Source organism: Rhipicephalus microplus, unplaced genomic scaffold, assembly GCF_043290135.1.
Source record: "Rhipicephalus microplus isolate Deutch F79 unplaced genomic scaffold, USDA_Rmic scaffold_127, whole genome shotgun sequence".
Taxonomy (NCBI): Eukaryota; Metazoa; Arthropoda; class Arachnida; order Ixodida; family Ixodidae; genus Rhipicephalus; species Rhipicephalus microplus.
Window position 1 is genome coordinate 639,602 of NW_027464699.1, and position 10,877 is coordinate 650,478.

Below are 10,877 nucleotides of genomic sequence, written 5' to 3' on the forward strand. Positions count from 1 at the left end.
TCGAAACTCCAACCTTTCGGTTAACAGCCGATCGCGCTAGCCCATTGCGCCACGGAGACAGTCCTGCTCCACTCTCACCACCATCAGAACATATCTTAAAAGCTATTACCACAAAGAAAAAAAGCAACACACCACTCCCGGAAGGGCTCGAAACTCCAACCTTTCGGTTAACAGCCGATCGCGCAAGCCAAATGCGCCACGGAGACAGTCCTGCTCCACTCTACCAACCGTCAAAACATTTATTTAGAGCTATCACCCCAAAGAAAAAAAAGCACCGCACCACCACCGGGAGGGCTCGAAACTCCAACCTTTCGGTTAACAGCCGATCGCGCTAGCCCATTGCGCCACGGAGACAGTCTTGCTTCACTCTCACCACCATCAGAACATATCTTCAAAGCTATCAGCACAAAGAAAAAAAAAGCGCCACACCACCACCGGGTGGGCTCGAACCTCCAAACTTTCGGTTAACAGCCGATCGCGCTAGCCAATTGCGCCACGGAGACAGTCCTGCTCCACTCTCACCACCATCAGAACATATCTTCAAAGCTATCAGCGCAAAAAAAAAGCAACACACCACTCCCGGGAGGGCTCGAAACTCGAACCTTTCGGTTAACAGCCGATCGCGCTAGCCCTTTGCGCCACGGAGACAGTCTTGCTCCGCTCTCACCACCATCAGAACATATATTCAAAGCTATCAGCGCAAAAAAAAAAGCAACACACCACTCCCGGGCGGGCTCGAAACTCCAACCTTTCGGTTAACAGCCGATCGGGCTAGCCCATTGCGCCACGGAGACAAACTTGCTCCCTTCTCACCTCCAACAGAACATATCTTCAAAGCTATCAGCCCAAAGAAAAAAAGCGCCGCACCACCACCGGGTGGGCTCGAACCTCCAACCTTTTGGTTAACAGCCGATCACACTAGCCAATTGCGTCACGGAGACAGTCCTGCTCTACTCTCACCACCATCAGAACATATCTTCAAAGCTATTAGCCCAAAGAAAAAAAAGCGCCGCACCACCACCGGGTGGGCTCGAGCCTCCAAATTTTCTGTTAACAGCCGATCACGCTAGCCAATTGCGTCACGGAGACAGTCCTGCTCTACTCTCACCACCATCAGAACATATCTTCAAAGCTATCAGCCCCCAGAAAAAAAGCGCCGCACCACCACTTGGTGGGCTCGAACCTCTAACTTTTCGATTAACAGCCGATCGCGCTAGCCAATTGCGCCACAGAGACAGTCGTGCTCCTCTCTCAACCACCGTCAGACCATTTCTTCAGAGCTATCACCCCAAGGAAAAAAAAGCGCCGCACCACCCCCGAGTGGGCACGAACCTCCAACCTTTCGGTTAACAGCCGATCACGCAAGCCAATTGCGCCACGGAGACAGTCCTGCTCCACTCTCACCACTATCAGAACATATCTTCAAAGCTATCAGTGCAAAGAAAAAAAAAGTGCCGCACCACCACCGGGTGGTGCTCGAACCTCCAACCTTTCGGTTAACAGCCGTCCGCGCAAGCCAATTGCGCCATGAAGACAGTCGTGCTCCACTCTCACAACCATCAGAACATATCTTCAAAGCTATTACCACAAAGAAAAAAGCAACACACCAATCCTGGGAGGGCTCGAACCTCCAACCTTTCGGTTAACAGCCGATCGCGCAAGCCAATTGCGCCACGGAGACAGTCCTGCTCCACTCTCACCACCATCAGAACATATCTTCAAAGCTATCAGTGCAAAGAAAAAGTGCAAACCACCACTCCCGGGATGGCTCGAAACTCCAACCTTTCGGTTAACAGCCGATCGGGCTAACCCATTGCGCCACGGGGACAGTCTTGCTCCACTCTCACCACCATCAGAACATATCTTCAAAGCTATCAGCGCAAAGAAAAAAAAGCGCCGCACCACCACCGGGTGGGCTCGAACCTCCAACCTTTCGGTTAACAGCCGATTGCGCTAGCCAATTGCGCCAGGGAGACAGTCCTGCTCCACTCTCACCGCCATCAGAACATATCTTCAAAGCTATCAGCACAAAGAAAAAAAAGCGCCGCACCACCCCCGGGTGGGCTCGAAACTCCAACCTTTTGGTTAACAGCCGATCGCGCTAGCCAATTGCGCCATGGAGACAGTCCTGCTCCACTCTCACCACCATCAGAAAATAATTCAAAGCTATTACTACAAAGAAAAAAGCAACACACCACTCCTGGGAGGGCTCGAAACTCCAACCTTTCGGTTAACAGCCGATCGCGCTAGCCCATTGAGCCACGGAGATAGCCTTGCTCCACTCTCAACACCATCAGAACATATCTTCAAAGCTATTAGCGCAAAGAAAAAAAGCGCCGCACCGCCACCGCGTGGGCTCGAACCTCCAACCTTTCGGTTAAAAGCCGATCGCGCTAGCCAATCGCGCCACGGAGACAGTCCTGCTCCACTTTCACCACCATCAGAACATATCTTCAAAGCTATTAGTGCAAAGAAAAAAGCAACACACCATTCCCGGGAGGGCTCGAAACTCCAACCCTTCGGTTTACAGCCGATCGCGCTAGCCCGTTGCGCCACGAGGACAGTCTTCCTCCACTATCACCTCCATCAGAACATATCTTCAAAGCTGTCAGCACAAAGAAAAATCAAGCGCCGCACCACCACCGGGTGGGCTCAAACCTCCAACCTTTTGGTTAACAGCCAATCGCGCTAGCCAATTGCGCCAGGGAGACAGTCCTGCTCCACTCTCACCGCCATCAGAACATATCTTCAAAGCTATCAGCCCAAAGAAAAAAAAGCACCGCACCACCACCGGGTGGTTTCGAACCTCCAACCTTTCGGTTAACAGCCGAACGCGTAAGCCAATTGCACCACGAAGACAGTCCTGCTCCACTCTCACCACCGTCAAAACATTTATTCAGAGCTATCACCACAAAGAAAAAAAGCAACACACCACTCCCGGAAGGGCTCGAAACTCCAACCTTTCGGTTAACAGCCGATCGCGCAAGCCATTTGCGCCACGGAGACAGTCCTGCTCCACTTTCACCACCATCACAACATATCTTCAAAGCTATCAGTGCAAAGAAAAAAGCAACACACCACTCCCGGGAGGGCTTGAAACTCCAACCTTTCGGTTAACAGCCGATTGCGGTAGCCCATTGCGCCACGGGGACAGTCTTGCTCCACTCTCACCACCATCAGAACATATCTTCAAAGCTATCAGTGCAAAGAAAAAAAAGCGCCGCACCACCACCGGGTGGGCTCGAACCTCCAACCTTTCGGTTAACAGCCGATCGCGCAAGCCAATTGCGCCACGGAGACAGTCCTGCTCCCCTCTCACCACCGTCAAAACATTTATTTAGAGCTATCACCCCAAAGAAAAAAAAGGGCCGCACCACCACCGGGAGGGCTCGAAACTCCAACCTTTCAGTTAACAGCCGATCGCGCTAGCCCATTGCGCTAGGGAGACAGTCTTGCTTCACTCTCACCACCATCAGAACATATCTTCAAAGCTATCAGCACAAAGAAAAAAAAAGCGCCGCACCACCACCGGGTGGGCTCGAACCTCCAAACTTTCGGTTAACAGCCGATCGCGCTAGCCAATTGCGCCACGGAGACAGTCCTGCTCCACTCTCACCACCATCAGAACATATCTTCAAAGCTATCAGCGCAAAGAAAAAAGCAACACACCACTCCCGGGAGGGCTCGAAACTCGAACCTCTCGGTTAACAGCCGATCGCGCTAGCCCTTTGCGCCACGGAGACAGTCTTGCTCCGCTCTCACCACCATCAGAACATATATTCAAAGCTATCAGCGCAAAGAAAAAAGCAACACACCACTCCCGGGCGGGCTCGAAACTCCAACCTTTCGGTTAACAGCCGATCGGGCTAGCCCATTGCGCCACGGAGACAAACTTGCTCCCTTCTCACCTCCATCAGAACATATCTTCAAAGCTATCAGCCCAAAGAAAAAAAAGCGCCGCACCACCACCGGGTGGGCTCGAACCTCCAACCTTTCGGTTAACAGCCGATCCCACTAGCCGATTGCGCCACGGAGACAGTCGCGCTCCACTCTCACCACCATCAGAACATATCTTCAGAGCTATCAGCACAAAAAAAAGCAACAAAGCACTCCCGGGAGGGCTCGAACCTCCAACATTTCGGTTAACAGCCGATCGCGCTGGCCAATTGCGCCACGGAGACAGTCCTGCTCCACTCTCACCACCATATGAACATATCTTTCAAGCTATCAGCCCAAAGAAAAAAAAGCGCCGCACCACTACCAGGTGGGCTCGAACCTCCACCCTTTCGGATAACGGCCGATCGCGCTAGCCAATTGCGCAACGGAGACAATCGTGCTCCACGCTCACCACCATCGGAAAATATCTTCGAAGCTATCAGCGCAAAGAAAAAAGCAACACACCCCTCCCGGGAGGGCTCGAACCTCCAACTTTTTGGTTAACAGCCGATCGCACTAGCCAATGGCGCCACGGGGACAGTCCTGCTCCACTCTCACCACCGTCAGAACATATCTCCTAAGCTATCAGCACAAAGAAAAAAAAGCGCCACATCATCACCGGGTGGGCTCGAACCTCCAACCTTTCGGTTAACAGCCGATCGCGCTAGCCAACTGCGCCACGGAGACAGTCGTGCTCCACACTCACCACCATCAGAACATATCTTCAAAGCTATCAGCGCAAAGAAAAAAGGAACACACCACTCCCGGGAGGGCTCGAAACTCCAATCTTTTGGTTAACAGCCGATCGCGCTAGCCAATTGCGCCACGGAGACAGTCGTGCTCCACTCTCACCACCATCAAAACATATCTTCAAAGCTATCAGCGCAAAGAAAAAAGCAACACACCACTCCCGGGAGGGCTCGAACCTCCAACCTTTCGGTTAACAGCCGAACGCGTAAGCCAATTGCACCACGAAGACAGTCCTGCTCCACTCTCACCACCGTCAAAACATTTATTCAGAGCTATCACCCCAAAGAAAAACAGCGCCGCACCACCACCGGGAGGGCTCGAAACTCAAACCTTTCGGTTAACAGCCGATCGCGCTAGCCCATTGCGCCACGGAGACAGTCCTGCTCCACTCTCACCACCATCAGAACATATCTTCAAAGCTATCAGCGCAAAGAAAAAAGCAACACACCACTCCCGGGAGGACTCGAAACTCGAACCTTTCGGTTAACAGCCGATCGCGCTAGCCTTTTGCGCCACGGAGACAGTCTTGCTCCGCTCTCACCACCATCAGAACATATCTTCAAAGCTATCAGCGCAAAGAAAAAAGCAACACACCACTCCCGGGAGGGCTCGAAACTCGAACCTTTCGGTTAACAGCCGATCGCGCTAGCCCTTTGCGCCACGGAGACAGTCTTGCTCCGCTCTCACCACCATCAGAACATATATTCAAAGCTATCAGCGCAAAAAAAAAGCAACACACCACTCCCGGGCGGGCTCGAAACTCCAACCTTTCGGTTAACAGCCGATCGGGCTAGCCCATTGCGCCACGGAGACAAACTTGCTCCCTTCTCACCTCCATCAGAACATATATTCAAAGCTATCAGCCCAAAGAAAAAAAGCGCCGCACCACCACCGGGTGGGCTCGAACCTCCAACCTTTTGGTTAACAGCCGATCACACTAGCCAATTGCGCCACGGAGACAGTCGCGCTCCACTCTTACCACCATCGGAACATATTTTCAAAGCTATCAGCACAAAGAAAAAAGCAACACACCACTCCCGGGAGGGCTCGAACCTCCAACTTTTCGGTTAACAGCCGATCGCGCTGGCCAATGGCGCCACGGAGACAGTCCTGCTCCACTCTCACCACCATCAGAACATTTCTTCAGAGCTATCAGCCCAAAAAAAAGCGCCGCACCACCACCGGGTGGGCTCGAAACTCCAACCTTTCGGTTAACAGCCGATCGCGCTAGCCCATTGCGCCACGGAGACAGCCTTGCTCCCTTCTCACCACCATCAGAACATATCTTCAAAGCTATCAGCCCAAAGAAAAAAAAGCGCCGCACCACCACCGGGGGGTGCTCGAACCTCCAACCTTTCGGTTAACAGCCGATCGCGCAAGCCAATTGCGCCACGAAGACAGTCCTGCCCCACTCTCACCACCATCAGAACATATCTTCAAAGCTATCAGTGCAAAGAAAAAAAGCAACACACCACTCCCGGGAGGGCTCGAAACTCCAACCTTTCGGTTAACAGCCAATCGCGCTAGCCAATTGCGCCACGGAGACTGTCTTGCTCCACCCTCACCACCATCAGAACATATCATCAAAGCTATCACCAAAAAGAAAAAAAGCGCCGCACCACCATCGGGTGGGCTCGAAACTCCAACCTTTCGGTTAACAGCCGATCGCGCAAGCCATTTGCGCCACGGAGACAGTCCTGCTCCACTTTCACCACCATCACAACATATCTTCAAAGCTGTCAGTGCAAAGAAAAAAGCAACACACCACTCCCGGGAGGGCTTGAAACTCCAACCTTTCGGTTAACAGCCGATTGCGGTAGCCCATTGCGCCACGGGGACAGTCTTGCTCCACTCTCACCACCATCAGAACATATCTTCAAAGCTATCAGTGCAAAGAAAAAAAAGCGCCGCACCACCATCGGGTGGGCTCGAAACTCCAACCTTTCGGTTAACAGCCGATCGCGCTAGCCAATTGCGCCATGGAGACAGTCCTGCTTTACTCTCGCCACCATATGAACATATCTTTCAAGCTATCAGCCCAAAGAAAAAAAAAGCGCCGCACCACTACCAGGTGGGCTCGAACCTCCAACCTTTCGGTTAACGGCCGATCGCGCTAGCCAATTGCGCAACGGAGACAATCGTGCTCCACGCTCACCACCATCGGAAAATATCTTCGAAGCTATCAGCGCAAAGAAAAAAGCGATACACCCCACCCGGGAGGGCTCGAACCTCCAATTTTTTGGTTAACAGCCGATCGCACTAGCCAATGGCGCCACGGGGACAGTCGTGCTCCACACTCACCACCATCAGAACATATCTTCAAAGCTATCAGCGCAAAGAAAAAAGGAACACACTACTCCCGGGAGGGCTCGAAACTCCAATCTTTCGGTTAACAGCCGATCGCGCTAGCCAATTGCGCCACGGAGACAGTCCAGCTCTACTCTCACCACCATCAGAACATATCTTCAAATCTATCAGCCCAAAGAAAAAAATGCGCCGCACCACCACCGGGTGGGCTCGAACCTCCAAATTTTCTGTTAACAGCCGATCACGCTGGCCAATTGCGTCACGGAGACAGTCCTGCTCTACTCTCACCACCACCAGAACATATCTTCAAAGCTATCAGCCCCCAGAAAAAAAGCGCCGCACCACCACCGGGTGGGCTCGAACCTCTAACTTTTCGGTTAACAGCCGATCGCGCTAGCCAATTGCGCCACAGAGACAGTCGTGCTCCACTCTCACCACCGTCAGACCATTTCTTCAGAGCTATCGCCCCAAAGAAAAAAAAAGCGCCGCACCACCCCCGGGTGGGCTCGAACCTCCAACCTTTCGGTTAACAGCCGATCGCGCTAGCCAATTGCGCCATGGAGACAATCCTGCTCCACTCTCAGCACCATCAGAACATATCTTCAAAGCTATCAGCACAAAGAAAAAAAGCGCCACACCATCACCGGGTGGGCTCGAACCTCCAACCTTTCGGTTAAAAGCCGATCGCGCTAGCCAACTGCGCCACGGAGACAGTCGTGCTCCACTCTCACCACCATCAAAACATATCTTCAAAGCTATCAGCGCAAAGAAAAAAGCAACACACCACTCCCGGGAGGGCTCGAAACTCGAACCTTTCGGTTAACAGCCGATCGCGCTAGCCCTTTGCGCCACGGAGACAGTCTTGCTCCGCTCTCACCACCATCAGAACATATCTTCAAAGCTATCAGCCCAAAGAAAAAAAAGCGCCGCACCACCACCGGGTGGGCTCGAAACTCCAACCTTTCGGTTAACAGCCGATCGCGCTAGCCAATTGCGCCATTAAGACAGTCGTGCTCCACTCTCACCACCATCAGAACATATCTTAAAAGCTATTACCACAAAAAAAAAGCAACACACCACTCCCGGAAGGGCTCGAAACTCCAACCTTTCGGTTAACAGCCGATCGCGCAAGCCATTTGCGCCACGGAGACAGTCCTGCTCCACTTTCGCCACCATCACAACATATCTTCAAAGCTATCAGTGCAAAGAAAAAAGCAACACACCACTCCCGGGAGGGCTTGAAACTCCAACCTTTCGGTTAACAGCCGATCGCGGTAGCCCATTGCGCCACGGGGACAGTCTTGCTCCACTCTCACCACCATCAGAACATATCTTCAAAGCTATCAGTGCAAAGAAAAAAAAGCGCCGCACCACCACCGGGTGGGCTCGAACCTCCAACTTTTCGGTTAACAGCCGATCGCGCAAGCCAAATGCGCCACGGAGACAGTCCTGCTCCACTCTACCAACCGTCAAAACATTTATTTAGAGCTATCACCCCAAAGAAAAAAAAGCGCCGCACCACCACCGGGAGGGCTCGAAACTCCAACCTTTCGGTTAACAGCCGATCGCGCTAGCCCATTGCGCCACGGAGACAGTCTTGCTTCACTCTCACCACCATCAGAACATATCTTCAAAGCTATCAGCACAAAGAAACAAAAAGCGCCGCACCACCACCGGGTGGGCTCGAACCTCCAAACTTTCGGTTAACAGCCGATCGCGCTAGCCAATTGCGCCACGGAGACAGTCCTGCTCCACTCTCACCACCATCAGAACATATCTTCAAAGCTATCAGCGCAAAGAAAAAAGCAACACAGCACTCCCGGGAGGGCTCGAAACTCGAACCCTTCGGTTAACAGCCGATCGCGCTAGCCCTTTGCGCCACGGAGACAGTCTTGCTCCGCTCTCACCACCATCAGAACATATATTCAAAGCTATCAGCGCAAAGAAAAAAGCAACACACCACTCCCGGGCGGGCTCGAAACTCCAACCTTTCGGTTAACAGCCGATCGGGCTAGCCCATTGCGCCACGGAGACAAACTTGCTCCCTTCTCACCTCCATCAGAACATATCTTCAAAGCTATCAGCCCAAAGAAAAAAAAGCGCCGCACCACCACCGGGTGGGCTCGAACCTCCAACCTTTTGGTTAACAGCCGATCACACTAGCCAATTGCGCCACGGAGACAGTCGCGCTCCACTCTTACCACCATCGGAACATATCTTCAAAGCTATCAGCACAAAGAAAAAAGCAACACACCACTCCCGGGAGGGCTCGAACCTCCAACTTTTCAGTTAACAGCCGATCGCGCTGGCCAATTGCGCCACGGAGACAGTCCTGCTCCACTCTCACCACCATATGAACATATCTTTCAAGCTATCAGCCCAAAGAAAAAAAAAGCGCCGCATCACCACCAGGTGGGCTCGAACCTCCAACCTTTCGGTTAACGGCCGATCGCGCTAGCCAATTGCGCAACGGAGACAATCGTGCTCCACGCTCACCACCATCGGAAAATATCTTCGAAGCTATCAGCGCAAAGAACAAAGCAACACACCCCACCCGGGAGGGCTCGAACCTCCAACTAACTTTTTGGTTAACAGCCGATCGCGCTAGCCAATGGCGCCACGGGGACAGTCCTGCTCCACTCTCACCACCGTCAGAACATTTCTTCAGAGCTATCAGCCCAAAGAAAAAAAAGCGCCGCACCACCACCGGGTGGGCTCGAAACTCCAACCTTTCGGTTAACAGCCGATCGCGCTAGCCAATTGCGCCATGGAGACAGTCGTGCTCCACTCTCACCACAATCAGAACATATCTTCAAAGCTATTACCACAAAGAAAAAAGCAACACACTGCTCCTGGGAGGGCTCGAACCTCCAACCTTTCGGTTAACAGCCGATCACGCAAGCCAATTGCGCCACGGAGACAGTCCTGCTCCACTCTCACCACCATCAGAACATATCTTCAAAGCTATCAGTGCAAAGAAAAAAGCAACACAACACTCCCGGGAGCGCTCGAAACTCCAACCTTTCGGTTAACAGCCGATCGCGCTAGCCCATTCCGCCACGGGGACAGTCGTGCTCCACTCTCACCACCGTCAGACCATTTCTTCAGAACTATCGCCCCAAAGAAAGAAAAAGCGCCGCACCACCACCGGGTGGGCTCGAACCTGCAACCTTTCGGTTAACAGCCGATCGCGCTAGCCAATTGCGCCACAGAGACAGTCGTGCTCCACTCTCACCACCGTCAGACCATTTCTTCAGAGCTATCGCCCCAAAGAAAAAAAAAGCGCCGCACCACCCCCGGGTGGGCTCGAACCTCCAACCTTTCGGTTAACAGCCGATCGCGCTAGCCAATTGCGCCATGGAGACAATCCTGCTCCACTCTCAGCACCATCAGAACATATCTTCAAAGCTATCAGCACAAAGAAAAAAAGCGCCACACCATCACCGGGTGGGCTCGAACCTCCAACCTTTCGGTTAAAAGCCGATCGCGCTAGCCAACTGCGCCACGGAGACAGTCGTGCTCCACTCTCACCACCATCAAAACATATCTTCAAAGCTATCAGCGCAAAGAAAAAAGCAACACACCACTCCCGGGAGGGCTCGAAACTCGAACCTTTCGGTTAACAGCCGATCGCGCTAGCCCTTTACGCCACGGAGACAGTCTTGCTCCGCTCTCACCACCATCAGAACATATCTTCAAAGCTATCAGCCCAAAGAAAAAAAAGCGCCGCACCACCACCGGGTGGGCTCGAAACTCCAAACTTTCGGTTAACAGCCGATCGCGCTAGCCAATTGCGCCATTGAGACAGTCGTGCTCCACTCTCACCACCATCAGAACATATCTTAAAAGCTATTACCACAAAGAAAAAAAGCAACACACCACTC